This window comes from Mchenga conophoros, linkage group LG13, assembly GCF_057382185.1.
Source record: "Mchenga conophoros isolate Kocher_MC1m ecotype Shallow Benthic linkage group LG13, M_conophoros_male_GT1.1, whole genome shotgun sequence".
In the NCBI taxonomy this organism is placed as follows: Eukaryota; Metazoa; Chordata; class Actinopteri; order Cichliformes; family Cichlidae; genus Mchenga; species Mchenga conophoros.
Window position 1 is genome coordinate 9,614,518 of NC_140538.1, and position 18,383 is coordinate 9,632,900.

At 36.6% G+C, this 18,383-nt stretch overlaps 1 long non-coding RNA gene across 3 annotated transcripts in view; it reads right to left on the reverse strand.

Moving 5' to 3' along the window:
• Positions 1-9,500: 9,500 nt before the first annotated feature.
• The window catches only part of LOC146560827 (uncharacterized), a 77,796-nt gene continuing 68,913 nt past the window's right edge, over positions 9,501-18,383 (reverse strand). For all 3 annotated transcript variants that reach the window (XR_014894800.1, XR_014894801.1, XR_014894799.1), the window contains one exon: positions 9,501-11,701. This is a non-coding gene — a long non-coding RNA (uncharacterized LOC146560827). The remainder of the gene's footprint in view (positions 11,702-18,383) is intronic.

The following is an 18,383-nucleotide window of genomic DNA, read 5'->3' on the forward strand; positions in this document are numbered from 1 at the left end:
CACTATGGCCTCTTTCAGCAGGAGCATCCTGCCTTTGAGGTAGGCGTTTTGACCTGGAGGTGTTCATTCTATTTAGTCACAATGACTCATCCTTCTCACACTGCCAACCCAGCAGTTCATCTTCTACACACTGAATAGCAATTCTTGTACAGATATACAAACACAGCAGAGATTTTGCAGATTTATTTACAGAAAGAGAGCAGGGCAGAGAGAGGCTTTTTTAAATTCAGATTTGCTAAAGAGAAAATCTTGTAAATTTTCTAATGATAGCCATTGTTCCCACATTCAGCCTATAAACCAGGGGTGGGCAATGAATTTTACCATGGGGATAAATGAGAAACTGGGACTTTTGTAGAGGCCTAGACCAACAAGTTCACTAAATTCTGCTCAATATTAATTTTAGCTCTTTATAAGTTTATTGGTGTGGTCTCCAACAACAGTCCAAGTTTTTTCATGTGGCCCTTTGGGAAAATTAATTGACCACCCCTGCTCTAAACTACTCCAGGTTACAGAGGAATATAAAACATCATTAAATTATAAACACAAACACACACACTGTCGTGTTTCCATATCCTTGTGGGGACATCTAACTGACATAATGCTTTCCCTAGCTGCCTACCCTAACCACCAAAAATGAAAGCATAACCCTAACATAACTAAATTGTAACCCTGACTCTAAAACCACCTTTTGAGTCTCCCTATGTGCCCTATGTACTCAAACAAATGAATGCTAAATCCTGATGCATCTTTTAACTGGCAAAAAGATGGCAGAAGATCTCAGATCAATCTGTGTTTTGCTAAAAAAAATTAGTATGAGGGCAAATCTCCTAGCTTACCAATTTTAATTTTATTTAGCTTATAGAGCACATAAATACTTCTAGGTTACAAAGGATTTCCTGCTAATGTTTTGGTGCCCAGCTTTAGAGGTCTTGTTGAATTCATGGCTCATCTAGCAAGTGTCTGTTTTTGCAAATGCAGTGAGTTTACTATACTCAGTTTACTCAGTTTACTATCCTGAGTATAGTTTACTATCCTTTACTATAACATATGATCCAGGGGTAAAGTGCTCCATGCCACCTGCTCTCTCTCATTTCTCTATCCTTGCCAGCTTTGCAGTGCATAGTCATTGCAGGAGCCCATAAATTCAAGAAACCTGCATATGCCCCCTCTATAATGAGCACCTCTTGCCCAGTCATAGCTCTTCTGACTGTGTACTTGAAGTTTTCAAAAGCACATCTGTTGTTATATATCACACTTTGGGCTCTTTTTATAGCTCATTCTTGCATGTTAGTTTTCTTGGTTCGGATTTTTTATTTGACTTGAAACTTCTTCATGGGTGCCCTAAGTGGTTTTCATATGTGCAAAATTCTCCAAATGCCCAAAGCTGATTTGTTAAATCTTAATTACTGAAGGCTACTACAAAATACAAAATCAGACTGAAAACAATAAACTATTTCAATATGGACTTTTGACACAGCCCTTTAACAAACAAAATTTATCTAGTCCTTGCTGAAGTTTTTAACTGCAGGGCATGGTTTGGAATGTAAATACATGTAATAGCCACTAAATAAATAAGGACAGGTACAGAAAGCACTTCTCATCTTATATCCCTGACACGAAAAAGGAATTGCTACACTTCCGGATGACATCACACATGACTACGTCAGTGTGAGTATGACTGTGCAGTTTCAGATTTCAACATGTCCGCCTGATGTCCGGTTTGTTAAAAAACAAAAAGAAAAGAAAGTCAGCACCTTCCATAAACTCACCAGCAGCCTTACTACACCATATTGGGGGATGTATACGTGTGTGTCTTCATGCCTCCTCCTCTACACCATTTTAACCAGAGTCTTCATTTTCATGTGTATGTGGGTTGCAAAAGACTTTTTATGCCAATGGTTATTTTTTGCAAAATGCAAGGGAAAAAACATTTTCTTTACTCTGAACAGAAGAAAACCAGTGACCGCATGTCTTTTTCATGACAGGAAAGCACTAGTTTGTGTCTCGTTTTGTTCCAAGTGAGTAAACAATTTTTAGACAGATCATAATTCACTAAATTCCTTTTTTTAAATTTAGATGTTGTAAATGTAGACACGTTTTCATCTTTTCTCATTTGACTTTGATATCACAAAAACACAGAGTGCAAAGCAACAAACTAACAAACATAGATCTGACATTTAACGTTTGCAATGGCCACACCATATGCCCCACACCACTGATGCAAATCTTATCTACTCAACAACTTTCAAAATAGCACATTGTGTCACATTTGTATGTGTGTATCTGTGTGTGGTTTCACATGTCAGGACTGGATTCTCACTTTGTTTCAAATTAGTGTGACCATTGAGTGCTACGAAGAGTTCCAACTTTACACATTTTAACCTTGACAGTTAACGAAAGTGGTCACGAAATATGAAATATGAACTCTTTATTAGTCACAGATGCATGAGATGCATTTCTGTTTATGCTGAGTGAGCTCTCTGAACACATTTCAAAAGCTTTCCCTTGTGATTCAGCAGCCACTTTTGCTTGTAAACCAGCTATTATTTGGAGCTGTAACTTCATTCCAGAGGAAAAATAAAATAAAATGTTTAAGTAAAACTGTAAACTGTGGGCACCATTACAAACCCTTCTGACCAAATCCAGTTTTCCTTTCAGGCAAAGATGCCATATGGAGTGCCAGTGGTTAGATCTATGCCTCAGCTCTTCCTCTTTGATAAACATATTTCACTGAACTACTAGCGTCAACAATGACAAGGGAAAAAAAGAATGTCTTCAGAGATAAGGCTTGATTAGTTGACAACTACTTTATAAAACGAATGACTTGTTTCTGACACATTACACAGTAATTCACCTTTAAATGGAAGTTCTAATTTGTTACAACTTGCATGTATTTCTCTTTGTGGTGTTCAAAGTAAAAAGTCCCTTTTGCAACATTATTTTGCTTTGATTGTGTTTATTACTGATCATGATGAGAACATGTTGTTATTGACGGGTCATAACATGTTAATCCTAAATGTATCTGAAATATATGTATTGCAAAAATATTAACATGTTGCCTTATAATGTCTACTGTTTCAATGCAATATCTACTCATAGTTGAACTGTACTCTACATAGTTTCTAAGCATGATTAAGTATGAAGGTTAGGAAAAGTTTTGTATTTTCTAATCTCATGTTAGCATTATTTTCATGCATAAAAGGACATTGGGATATTGTCCAGAGTTGTTCTCTTTCACATGTACTGGAGCACATGGTGAGAGATGGTCTCTCTTCTGGAAATATTACATTTGGTTTTGATAAGAGTGCTAGCTGGATAGTGTGCAGTAGGCAGGACACATAATGTGCATAATAATGCAAATTCTTCAGACTGCTGTTTTTGCTAAGAGATGCCAATTAGATGCCACATGGGCTAGCCCTGGTTGTATCTGATGATTGTGTCAGATCCTTGTCAAATGCAGATGCATCACAAAAGTGTTGAGAAGACTTCAGGACTACAGTGCATGTGGGAAAATGACTTGAGAAATTACATTGCTATTCAGAATAAACTTGTCAATAATTGAAACACTACATTTTTGAACCATAGTAGAGTTTGCATAAGGTTAGGCTGGATGATAGGGTGTACAAAGTGTGTGACTCAGTCCCATTTGTGGCTAGTAATAAGCAAAAACTTGTGTCATGTCGGGAGTCACAATCTTTACCTAAATTTAAAATGAAATGCTGTGCGTGCTTAAAAAGGTTTAATAAAGCTGTAATCACTGCAAATGGAAAGTTTTTGGTGGTGGACTTGCCAAATATTGTAATTTTTATCTTATTAATCAGAAACTGATTGCACTATGCTTCTCTTGAAACACATTTGCTGTTGCAATTTATTTGCATAAGGAAGTTGTAGAAAATGGCACAAGTTTGTCTTGTGACAGTGGAAGTGGATGTTTGATATAACATACTCCTGATCCTTAGTCTGGCTTTTCTACAGAAAGGAGAACTTCGAGAGGATTACATTGTAGAATAAAGTAGTGTCCTAAGCTAAACTAACTCCACTCCATTTACCCTTAAATATACTTAACTGTGCAACCACAAATGAAGCACCTGAAAGCCCTTGGTTTTTCCATTAAATGTTGTTGCTGAATGAAATCATGAGTCTTTATTTACTGTACTGTTAAGTGTGACAGCACTTGAAATGATTGCTCAGAACAAATTCATCTGCTGTGTTGCCTTCCTTGAGCTGTGGGATCGAGACCAGACGATGTGTCAGCTAGGCAGGAGTTTCAGAAAACTGAGTCAAACAGAAAGAGAAACTAAATCAAAAATATTTCTCACATGAATCTTTCCATCCCTGTCTTAAAGTCTGCAAAAACACCTTCCTTCCTTCCTGTCTTCTTCCTCCTTCTGTCTTTTGTGTCTTAGCTGATGACATTTAAGCCTGAAAGGTCTTCATCATACTTCAACCCTAATGCAAATATTTTGTTTTAGACAGACAAATTATGTAAAAAAAACCAAAAAAAAAAAAACCCACCACCACCAACAACAACAAAAAGAGTACTACTTTGGTAATAATAGGTCAAATACTGGCAAACATTTTAGCCAAATTATAGAAAACCAGACCTCACAGAGTTACAGTTGCAGATTTGTTTTGAAATAACATGCACCACCCCAAAGTCAGTTTGTAGAATGTGATAGAATGTCAATTAGTCCAAATATGTGTCTTTTAAATATAATTTTTCTGTATAAATTTTAACTGTATACATTTTTGTCACAGCGTAAACTTATATCAGAGTATAAATCTAATTCTGAACCGTTCAAAACATAGTTTAAGGTTCCTTTCACATCATGTTGTAGATCTCATTTTATATACCCATGATTGTGAGTAAACCCTTCTTTGGCATTACTCCTTCCTTCAGCTGACTCTGACTGGCTGGTTTTACTCATGTCCTAGGTGCTTAAAAAAAAGAACAAAAAGAAAAGCATCACATTGCAAATATGCTTCTTCGGAAAGATGACCATGAATGCATCAGAACCTTGTCATTTAGTAAATGACTGAAACTTACCCGAATCATCAATACTGTTTGCCAAGCACAGTGTCTGCTGGTTTGTTTTATGAACACCATGGCATGCTGGAGGCTGCTAACTGTTGCTAAATAAAATTGGCTGCAAAGAAGATACTGATTTGTCTGCAAACACTTGCCAACTACTTCCAGAACAGAAGTAAACCTAAGAGAAACTGCACCACAAACACAAAATTAACAATGTTGACCGTCATTTAGAGGTCATTTATCAGTAAAATATAAGCATATATAACATAATAAAACACACCATATTTATTTTTCCCAAGCAACATTTCCTCATATTTAATGTGGGTAAATTTAACAATATTCTATAAAAAGATTTCTGTGGAAGCACCCTTGGGCTTTGCTTGCTTTCTCTTTCTTATTGTCAAAAAAAACCCCATTAGCTTATAGGTATATGTATATATATATATTAATATATACGTTCCACTTTTTAAAGTTATTTCTCCTTTTCTTATTATGGTACTTCCCTTTTACATGATTTATCTAGAGTTACATGTAGCTGGCAGCTCTAACCAGAGTACAGATTTTTTTTTCTTTTGACAGTACAGATGAGCTAGTAACTGCATGTTTAATGTTCTCTTATGTTCTGCTATCTGTTGTTACAGATGTCTTGCTGCTGCTTTTCATGCCTGATGCATTCTTAACACATGCAGAAGGGCAGAGAGGTCATTAGTGCTACATAAGATGATTAATTTATGCAGTTTTAGGCTATACTGCAAATAATTATATTCATATATATGGCGAAAAGACCTAATGAAAAAGTGACTGCATTTATATTATTGGCTGAGACTGTTTTCACATTCATGATGACACTGATAACTCTAGTATCACAAATTACTGTGTTAAGCTGTTTGCTTCATTAATATACTGGCCTACATATGCAGTTACATGATTACCTAATTTATTACGTGTTGTGAAGGCGGTTCATAACAAGCCCATAAATTCTGGAGGTTGTCCTATATCCTGCTGAGGATGACTATTTCTTCATAGATAAGAATATTTGCTACCATGGAAAACCCCACTGTCAAGGGCGGAGGAAACAATAAGGGGATGTACTCCATATTCAGTATCTGAGTTTATGAAGGAGTGTTAGTTTGCTGCATTTTGTTGAATTAACATCAGATCAAAGAACTGTACCTGATTCCCCTGATCTTTCTTATTTTATCTTTTCAATTTCCTGATGGTAAAGATGATATGTAGATGGATTTACAGGGAAACATTTTTTTCTTTGTCATCAATATTGCAAAATTGTCTCAAAAAAATGTAATAATAAAGCAGCCAAGTACAAATGGGTCTCGTGAATATTTCCTGTCTTCAGTAAACAGTTCCCAAACCAGGAGTATAATTAGATATGACTACAAATGTGTCATTGCCATTTCATTTGTACTTTGGATAGAACAGCACATTAAAGAGGGCAGCTTGTACATTTAGGATTTTTCTAACTGGCTGTTTGAGGTCAGCGGTTGTTGTTGAGTTTACTAGTAAGTGAATCCATGGTGTGAGAGTGGGATTGGACTGCCTTATCTGGGCTGTAAACCAGCTGAGCAGCTGGTTTAACCACAGTCCATGGCTCTGTGTGCGTATGTGTTGCACCTAAGTGTGTGTGTGTGTGTGTGTGTGTGTACGCACGCGCGTGCTTGTATCTCTGCAGTGTGCGCATGTGTGCGTGTGCCTGTGGTAATTTTGTTCTTGGACATGTCTGGGCGTATTCTCAGTAAGTGCCGCACAGAGGCCTAAGGCAGTACAATGAGTGAGGTACACACAGACAGATGAGCTGTCATATAGTTTTTTAACATTCAGTACATGGAAATCTTATCCAAATCTAATCTAAGCCAAAAGAAAACACACTAAACACACCTTAGTAAAAGGAACCCCAAAAAAGTACACAAATACAAATCCTTCCCTTTACTATGCGGTTTTCAGTCTTTAGCCACGTTTTATAATTTTGTGTGTGTTTCTTTAGTTTGTTGTCATGACTGTGTGTAAAACAACTTGACAGATTATTCGTTTTCTTTATTTATGTAACACTGTCCTTGTGATCAACACTGTAGTCGGGTTCAGTGTAATGTGATGAAATCTTTGTCATCTTGACACATTAACGTCAAAACTGGTCAGCTCACTGGCAGCTCAAAGTTACATCCAAGCATAAAACATGTAGGGACAAAATTAACAACCTTATGAAATACTAGAGAGAGAAATTTTGAAGTAGAGAAAAAAATCTGCCTCAAAATCTGAAAGACTGGGTTTCTATACTTACTTGGAGCCTTAAAAACAATGCTAGAGCTTTCACTAGTTTTCACTCCCTTGTCCAAATAAAATGATTTTACAGTCAATAACATTTGTAACCATGCAGCCACATTTCCTTTAGATACACCAGCCTTGTTTCATCTCCCATTTATTCCCGATAATTGTCTCCCAGTCAAGATAAAGCATTTATAGGCAGATGAATGGGATAAACTGACACTGTGTACTGGCATTCATCCATCTGTTGGTGTATCTTGTGTGCATCACTGCACATGACCTGATCAAAATGTCAGTATTACAGCCAGTCCTTTTTAGTTTCTATTGTTGTCTGTCACATCTAATCTCTGTTTATTTCAACTGATCAAACCAAAGCCACAGACACACCAAACTTTCCAGTCTGCTCTTTGCTCTGCAAGGATGCATAACAATAAGCTGTCCAATTTGTGGACTCATTTATTAACATTTTTTATTTTCAATCTTAGTTTACTGGGAACAAAGTACTTTACAACACTGCATTTTCTTAGAGTCTGCAAGCTAAGAGGTTGAATGTGATGATTACTGAAACTGTTATTGGAATTGACAAATTAGTAACTTTGTTGAAATCAAAAGAACAGTTTCAAAGAAACACAGAAGACACCCTCTGACATGTGTAGAATCAGCAACCAGTGCCTGTTTATGCATATCTGTGACCTTATCCAACCTCAGCTTAAAAAAATGAACCTCCCATTTGTGAAACCAGTGAATTTGATTAATGATAGATTCAAATTGAAACTTTTACTCATAAGAGGTGTATCTGTTTCAGACTAAACTTATTCAAGAAATCTCCACTGCCTTTTCCCCCCACACCAATAGTGTAAACTGCTGACAAACCATCATCACCACCAACTGACAACTATCACTGGATTACTTTTGTTCTTAAGAAAGTTCTCATGTTATACAGAGCTTAATTTAATTTGTATTTTCTAAATAAGTATCTGTGGTCATTTGTCCAATATAGATTTTATGTATGCATATTAAGTAGAAGTTGCGTTGAATCTAAAATTACATGTATCATGACTGCTTAATGTACCTAAACGTCAGTGTGTATGTGTCACAGCTGCTGTTGCCTCTGGTGTAGCTGTAGCTACGGAAATGACATGATGCCATTCTCATGCATTTAGAATAGTACTGGTTGCACACAATTAGCACCTTGTAAAAACTTGAAGTGAAATAAGTAGCAGGCAGATGTTAGCTACACATCACTGAGCTAAATGACCTTTGAGCTACTGAGGTGAAGTACCTTCAAACCATTTAGTGATCTGACCTTTTAAGCAGTTTTGTATGATCTCAACAGCTTTGAAGAACACTGAAGAGCAAATGAACACTATAGAATAAAGGGGCACTCAGGTGTGAGTTTTTCCAGGACTCCAGAGGAGATAGCTGAAAGATTTTTCAGGAAATAATGCTTTATACTGAGATTTCGAAAGTTTATGGATGCATATTTGGCTCAAACTAATCATATTAGCCTCACTTGCAGTTCACTGGTAATGGTAAAACTGTTGTGTGATTGTTTTGGCATGTCCGACGTCCCACCTCATTTTTATAGTTTTTATTAAATACTTTAAAAGTCAGCACAGGAGGTGGTGATGACAAAAATAGCTAATAATAATAATAACGAAAATGATCGTCACAATCTATCTCTAAAATAATCTGTACAAAAACAAAAACAACACTTTATTTGTTTATTTTCACAAGTCAGTTCATGGTCCAGGAAAAGAATTGAGATAATCATGTCACTTGTAGTTCAATTGATCTAAGTGCCAATGCTGTAAAAAAAAAAAAGGTCTATATTTGGGAGCCAAAGTGTCCATCTAAAAGTGTGAGAACACAGTTTACATTTGAAGCTATCAACAATTGCACTCTATGTCCTAGCCAAGAGGAAGCAACACTCCCTGAATAACACTGATATTCACCTATCCATTTGAAGCTTTGTCATCATAAATATTTTAATAGATCAGGAAAGAGATACCCAATTTGTAGTAAACATCTCAGTTATTCTTTCCTTTCCAGTTATACTTGCCAGTCCAGTTAAAACAAACTGAAAAAGGAATGTGAACTGAATGAACTAAACCAAATGTACAGAATGTGAACATCTTTTATTGAAATGTGAACTGTGGCTCCTTAAAGTGTACCAACAAACACAACAGACAAGTTCCTCAGTTTGAGATGCTTTATTAGTGTATTGTCATCATTTCTTACAGCCAGGATTCACTTCTGCCTAAAATGAGAAGCACGCAGAGCTTTATAGGCAGCTAAAGATATACGCCCTCTCTCACCACTTTGTCTTTCTCTTTTTCACATGCACTCTTCCTTCTTTGGTCTTTGTCCCTCTTTTAAGTTTACACGGTTCCTTTTACAATACACAAACACACACACACACACACACACACACACACACACACACACACACACACACACACACACACACACTGCAAATGTATTTTTTTCGTCTGCATTACCCATATGAACAAACTGAGCTCTTTTCCTGTCCACTCTCTTGTATGTACCATACTGATCGGCATATTGTGCGAGAAATTACACCTGAACCTGAATGTCCATGCCACATTAAACTCCTCAGTTCACCGATCAATCACCCACTTGCTTTAAAAAGTGTCACTTCACTGAAGCATTTCCTAAACATGATACCTGAAAACTCCATGACTCTTAAGAAAAACTGCATTTTATTACATTTTTTTATTTCATAGCAAAATTTCCTTGGTACTTCATACATTACAATCTTACATTCTGTGCCACCATTTTCAACATGGGGAAAAAGACAGGGCTATGAGAACCTGCTTCCTGCTCAGCACTCAAATATCACTGCCTCAATGTAACAGAGGTCAAACTAAACCAAGTCATGTTTTCATGTTTTTTTTCTATGTGTGTGTGTGTGCGCGTGTGTGTGTGTGTGTGTGTGTGTGTGTGTGTGTGTGCAGGGGTGTGGGGTCATATATTGACTATTAATTGACTATTAAAAGTGTTGATTTGTCAAAGCTTCTTTTAGATTATTGATTGGCCCATAAGAATAGTGTATGCTTCTTTTTTAATAATTAACAGCCAAATGTATCAATTCCATAGGCTAGATAATTAGTTTATTAATTAATGGTAATGTTAGAGCAAAACAAGTACAGGGAAAAAGTAGGTGAGACAAGCATCCACATCAGGCCTTGAAATTCAAGATTGTAGGTACAAGACTACATGTAGTCTTCCCACTGCATGTTGTAGAATGGAAATGTTACATGTTACAAATCTTACACATACAGAAAAAAAAATTCAGGCACCAATCTTTATATAGTTAAGGGAATAAATGGTAAATGGTAAATGGCCTGCATTTGTATAGCGCTTTTCTAGTCCCTAAGGACCCCAAAGCACATAAATTAGTGTATATCAACATTTTCTAAGGTCAGGGTTTTCTAGGCATGACTCATTTTTCACGTAGTTTCTATCCACTCGTGTTAATGCCAATTCCTATGAATGCCAGAGTATGGATACATTTAAAAAGTAGAAAAGAGAGGAGTATGTCTTTCTCTTAAAACACAGAAAAGAGGAGCTCTTTAGATCTGGGGTTTCTCCAAACAGAAGCGGAGTCATTACATTCCTACAAGGAGGTGCCTGTTAAGCTCTTTAACACCATCTAAAGAAGTTCCCTAACATTGCTGAAGTCATACCTATGACTCAGGACGGATTAGTGGAAAATTTTTCAAAACCCTGCTCAAAACATGCGAATTTTAGGGTAAAAACCATTTTTTCCTGATGTAGTATATTTCAGAAGTGGGGAAAAAACAGTTCCTATCATGTAAAATGTGTGCACATTTCTGATGAATGACATGTTCTCAGCAATAACGACTTTTTAAAATTTTACTACGTGGTTGTAATGTGTGACAATAGCCATGAAGCCCACTCGCCCCATGAATGGCAGCCTGTTAATGGTTTTAAAACACTGTAGTGTTACTCAGCAGTGTCAGTCAACCAGACCAGTTAGTCCTTAAACTGTGGAAATTAATCGCTGATGTAAAAAGATATTTCTGATTAAAAAGAATAAATAAATATTTTTTTAAAAACAGTTTCTCCATCGATTACGAAATTTGATCTGAGATACATCTAAGTCACAACTACAGACAAACACAGTCTGAATCACAAATACCTCTTGAATTCCTTTTTTTGTTCATCCTTTCAACCTTTGAGCAAATAATTCCCTGAGGCATCTCCACAGTGCAATTTATTTTGCCAAGAACCAGCAGCTGCAAACCACAACACAGCACCACCTCTTCTGTAGCTGCCTGCAGTCACCAGCCTTTCCATCTCATGATGATGAGGTCATAACCACAAAGTGCCTCAGCAACATCTCAACTGGAACAAACCCAGAGAAAAATATTGTTAGGATGCAGGGCAAGACATGGAAAACATGGAAATGATGAAGTGTAGGAAAAGACATAAAGAAACTGTTAAAACATAAGGAGACGCTGCATTAAGCGGTCATCTGATATTATTAGGCATCATTAGTACTGTAGTTAGAAAAGCACACAATGCAACACAATCACAATCACAATACGTTTTCCAACATCAAAAATAAATGTTTTAGAATAAACCCTTATAAGTTAGCTACAGCACTTGTTGTAGTTGGCACCACGCGTGCATTCTCGTTATATGCAGCACAACCTGAGCTGCATTTGCTGAGTTCAATTACAATTACACATTTTCAGTTATGTTCATGCTCAACGTCTGATTATTTTCTAAAAGCCTTTGGAAATTTTCCTTTGAAGGATCAAATGTCTTAGTTAGACTTACACTCCTAGGAGATGAGGGCATGTCTCCCTCTCAACTGATACCACACTGACAACATTTCTAAACTCATCAAAAATCAATCTATTTATAAAGCGCTACTAGATTTATTTACTACCACTTCACAACTGTTGTTGTGAAAAGAACTTCATCAAACAATTCACAGGACTGCTTAAATAGCAGCATCTTTTTTTATAACTCTGAGCTCTTTCTCGGGCTACTACACACTGCATTACTGATGAAGGTTGGTGCATAGTAATGTATGTATCAGGCTGACATTCAAATCAAATTCATATCAAAGCTGTAAGTGTCTCCAACATCTGAACGCAGAAGCCTACTCCCTTTTAACCAGAGTGGCGGCTGAATCATCTCTTCAATTTGCGACTCAACAGCAGGAGGAATATTACTAACCAGTTTAAGTTTTACTTGCCATTTCATTTTGTTTTCTGGCCACATTTAATCATTAGAACTAGTTAGATTTATGTTGAATATTTTATGAGTATGTTTACTCCATATTCTTTAGTTAATCAGTGTATTTTGTTAAAAGGTGTAAATAAAACACGAAAGGAAGGTATCTCATTGTGTCAAGCACAAGAATCTTGGTCACAGCGATTGCTATTTTAGAAATGTTGCATTTATCTCACACGGAGCGTTTCAAATTCGAGCGAATAGAATCCGTCTCAGGCGAACGGTGTGCTTGTGTGTGCGTGTGATGATATTACACAAGAGTAATCCACATACAGCTCTGAACACAGTGGCAGACAGAGCACCTGCACCCTCAGGCTTTCCTCATGGGCTATTGACGCATAGCATCGCGAGGCCTCATAAGGAGACTTATCAGTGTTTGAGCCACATAAGGAAGTAGTAGTAGGAAGTAAGGGAGAGAACTGGAAGGTATCTGAATATCTGCCGCCGAGGAACCCAGGGCTGCTCCGTTTCTGATTCTGTTCAGTCTGCGCTTTATGACACATATCCTTTGGCAATATTCTGTAGACTGTTGTTTTAGCATATTAACCTACTATAATGCCAAAATTAATTTCAATTACAAAACTATAAAAAGATCTAATATACACCTATTCAAAATTTTTCACCCAAAAATATACTTGAAAGCAACTTCTCCTGCCCTGCATGCTAAAAATTGATTCCAAGCCCAGTGCAGTAAACTGTGACTGTATCTGAAACGTTGGGAGTGACGCTCTGCTCATATTTCCTTTTTAGATACTAGAACTGAACAGCATAAAGACATGCAAAGTTCTTTATCAGAAAGTATACAGCTACAGTTTAAAGTTTGTAGGTTTTTAATCTTTAGACATGTCTGTAGAGTTCACAAAAGTTTATGAAATGTATCATTTTATGAGCTATGTATAAAGCTAAATTATGCCACTGAAACGTAGGCTACCGCACAATTTGATCTCTAAAATGTTTCGGTTCTCAACTGTTCATATGTAGTCATTAGCAAAGTTAGGAGACTTAACTTTTTCAAACTTTAGGAAAAGTGAGCTTCTGTGCACTTAGAGTAGATAAGTACCCCCTTTGCAAACACAAACACAAGTCTAGACAAAAAAAACAACTGGACTGCAAATGTAGTGGATGTTATTTCTTTACTACAACCTAGTGTTTATAAATTCACCGAAACATCTGTGTCAAATTGTCCAACATCTCTGTAGCTTCCCACTTTGGCTCCACACACACACACACACACACACACACACACACACACACACACACACACACACACACACACACACACACACACACACACACACACACACACACACACACACACACACACACACACACACACGGCAACGATCATCAAAACAAAGGAAAAATTGGGCTGTGATCATGACTAAAAATACAATGTAATTCACAATCCAGAGATGATTCTCCACTCTTATTAAACTTATTGGTGTATGTCGTTTCTTTTCCCTTCCTTTTTCCACAGACAAAGCCACAGCAATTAGAGAAGTAAGTTAGGTTTGGACATGAAAATAATTAAAAAGACACTCACTTTTCAAAGATATCCTCCCATCATCTATTCATTTTCTTGTTTACACCAGTTTGTCCAGACTACTAGGCATAATACGTTGGCAATCTGTTTATAGGTGAATATGTACCATGCTACAGTAGCTTGTGCGTGTGTGTATTCCACTAATAATTGGAACCTGGAGAAAAGTTTGGATAGCTACCTTTACCCTGACCATTTAATCTAACAGATTAGCTTGTTCATCCTTAATTTATCTGAGACTTCTCACAAGCATTACCAGCTCTGAAGCAGGTGAGATTCTGTGAGCTTCTAAGTTAAAGGCATTAACCAATTATAAATTGGTGGTTATTTCTTCTGTTACACAATCTTATAACACCCCATAGAGCATACAAGTATAATCTCTGCCAAGAAATACAGTTAAATTATAGTCAGTAAAATATTACAGGCCTGATATTATTTACTTTCCATTGAATGTCACACTCTAACTTTGGAGTTGTTAAAATAATGAGTACTTTTTCATAATTAAAAACAAAGTTTAATGCATGTGGGGTCAAGGTTAAAGTTTTTGAAACTTGTACTTGCTTAAACAGAATTTACCATATGAGATTTAGTTTTAAGGCTAATTATTAGGATGACGGTTGCTGTGCTAAGTCACAATGGACCCTGTCTGCACAGTCTAAACAGACTAAAACAAAGTGTTTCTGTGGCTCTGTCTGAAGAAAGAGCCTTACAGTTTTGGCTACACAACAGACAATAGAAACCCTAGCTTTGTGGATCGGTGGAAAAGATGGAAAAAGATGAAAGCTGTTAGCAGATATTTACGCTTAAGGCCTTTAGCAGATGAATTTTTTGGAAACCTTATGCTTAGTTGCAAGTGTTTTAACTGAGGATGAACCATATGTTTTCCGTTTGATTGAGGTTACTTTTTAACACAACATGCTGATCATTAAGACTCGTCATTCATGTTTCCAGTCTCCAGTTCATTTATTATTTTTACTATTTTTGTTAATTTATGTCTTATTTCAGCAAGAAATACATGTTTTCTAATACAGATCCACTTGCAGCAAGGAATTTCTAAAATCACCTGGGTTTTTTTTTCACAAATAATGTAATAATTTGTATTTCCTGCTCGTCTCTGCACACTATGTTTAAAGAGCAGCTGCCACTAGCATTTTACACAACTATAAATGTTCTGCTCTTGGCTTTTATTTAAAATTAGTTTTGGGAGAAACGACACAGCTAAAATCCCCGGAAACTGAGCTCTCTTATGTAAGTTTGCACAATATAAAACAGACACAGTATACAAAGTGTACACAACCACATTATTAAGACAAATTTCTACAGTTGTCCCCTAACTGACAGGATCTCCTCCTGAGGATGAATGTCTTTAGCCATCTTAAAGTACCATAGGTGAACACTGTGATTAAAGACTTTGTAAGACGTGCAACAAGATAAATTACAGTCTTCCATTTATAACCCACCCTTTCTCCTCACACTGCACCTATTACAGGCCGGACGGCTAGAAATTTTTTTGCTTTGGTGATGCTGTTAATCATTCTGCTAAGAGCTAAGGAGATAAATTAGTCTGTTGCCCTTTTAAAGTGGAGGCCCACTTAGTTTCAGACTCGGTATTGCTGTGAAAGACATTTCAGCATGCAGCTTAAGCTACATTTTTAGGGTTTGAGATTATTGTCAAAAGCATAGCTGCATAAGGTCGGATCTCAGGACACTGAGAAAAAACATAGTGTTTTATATCCGTTATATAAATACCCTTACTAATTTGTACAATAGCCCCAGAGCTCAAACTGCTCACACTCGCAGCACTTTTACCACAATCTGCTTCTCCTCAAAAGTAAACAACTTTTTGAAGAAAGCGGTATACAACGGGAGTGCCCGTTCACTCCAGTGATTATTTTCTCTCAGGACAAAAACACAAGTTTGATGAATAATTTACTGAAGGTACAGGACTAGATTAACCAGTCTGATGGATGAGTGGGTGCTTTGTCTTCCCTGTTTGCTTTAGTGGATCTGCATTTAGCTCCTACCGAGTGCATTTATCAAAATAAAACTGAATGTGTTAAGATATTTAACATTATCGCATCTCTGTATGAATAAATAAATAAATATTAATCAGTTCATTTAATGGCATCATCGCTGTGCTTTCTAACTTTTAAATATGAAAGGTTTCGGTTTTGACAGATTGCCAAATGAATCATTAAGAAAATTAAGTTTAGTATTCATCTTGACACTTTTTTTTGATGCGATAACAACCAAAGGCACTCCTTTTAAATTAAGAATTTGTATCTTTAAATTGATGCCGTTTGTGTGTTTGTGACAGCAGATTGAATTTATCACGATATGCGTTAGGCAGATTTAGTACCCAGTATGCAGAGTAAAGGTAAACTCATGAGACTGGGACTCAAGGAAATGCAAAACAAAACTAAGCTGGAGCTAGAAGTGCAATCTTGGAGTCAAAAGGGAAACCACAGAAGGAAGGCGCACAGAGCATGTAGGAGAACACGACAAGGAACTGAGGAAAACTGAAGGCTTAAAAACACACAAAGTATCTGAGGAGAGGACACGGCTGTGGAAAATGAGGCACAGGTGAAGAGAATCTAACTAACAAGACAAGAAACCACAAAACTGAAGATGAGGGACTGGCAAAATAAGGAAACAATGAAACATTAGAACTCCTACACTGAGGGAAGGCTACGAAAAATAACAAGACACTATACCAAATTACCCAAAGCAGAATGCTAATAAAAAAAAACATCACCTCAAATTTTGGTAACTATTGTCCATGATGTGAATATGTAAACATTGTGTTTCTATTCTGTGTCCTGTTCTGTTTGTATATGTGTGTTTTTGCTGCTGATACACCAAATTTCCTCTTGTGGGACAATTAAAGGATTATTCTATTCTATTCTATTCTATTCTATTCTGTTCTATTCTATTCAGGAAACTAGAACTGAAGCACAAAATCCAAACATAATTATAAGCACACTGGATATCATAGATAAGAAAAATCTTAACTGAAATAAGAGAACAATCTCAAAATACTGAGTCAATGACCCAGGAGCCATGACAGAATTTTCTTAGGATACAAGTTATTTTGCTTTTAAAGAACAATGTCAGTGCTCGATTAAGCCGAAATGCACTGAAGCTGTTCTTTATATTAAAAGCACTGCTGGAGCTTTAACCTCTTCAGACTTTGTGCTCTTTTCCATGCACCTTGTATGGAGCTGTAGCTCTTTCTCTTTCAAGGAAGATGAATTTTAGCAAAGCTTAAAGCTTTTTTTTGTGTTTTTGTAAAGACAAAAAGAGCAGGAAATTTGTGCAGTTTTGTTGCATATGAAGACTAAGTTCCATTTACAGTGAGAACTGAAGTGCAACAGCTTTTCTCTGCCTATTAGTCATGATCTTGGAAGATAAAAAGAAATGTATCTGTACTAATTTAGTCTTTGCTTTTAAACCAAGATAGCCAAAGAGAAGTAAACTGCAAAGAAATAACAAAAATAAATAAATAAATCCTGTGAAAGGAAGAAAAAAAATCACTGGCCCCAAAAACAGATCAAATACAAGATGAGAACAGAAATCTAGGGACACATGCTCTAAATCCAGAAATGCAAAATAAAAAAAATGTGTCATGAGAGCTCCTGAGCGATTCCATTTCTGGGGCTGTTTTTTAAAAGAGCTGTTCCAGACACACATGCGTAATTGTTCTAATTCTAACCTCATTAGGTTTTGATATATTTCATGAAAGAAAAGTAACATCCGTTGTATCTCTCAATATAGGGAGTGGTTTCCTTTAAGCACTTTCTAACTATCATGCTTACCTACACTCAGACAGATGTAGGGGGCAATTTTGGGGTTCAGTATTTTGCCCAAGGACACTTCAGCGCTAACCTTCTCATTAGCATACAGTCCCATCTGCCTCCCAAGACACGGCCGACATTCACTGGTGGCCATAACTGGCTGCATACTGTCAATGTAAATGATAAGTTCTTTTTAGACTTTTTTTTTTGTTAAAGTCAGAAAGAGTCAGGGTCCAAAAACTGTAAACAAAAAACAAAAAACAAAAAACAAAATGATGCAAGGACATAATGTTGCAAAGAGGAGTCCACATAATTTTCCAATATGCAGCACCATCTGCAGTACTGCTATGGCAGCTAGGTGTTTACAGTGTAACAAATATACTGTGTTTTTTCTGTGAGGGCTGACACACTAAAGGAAGAAGGGATTTTCTTGCACTTTCAGATTTGG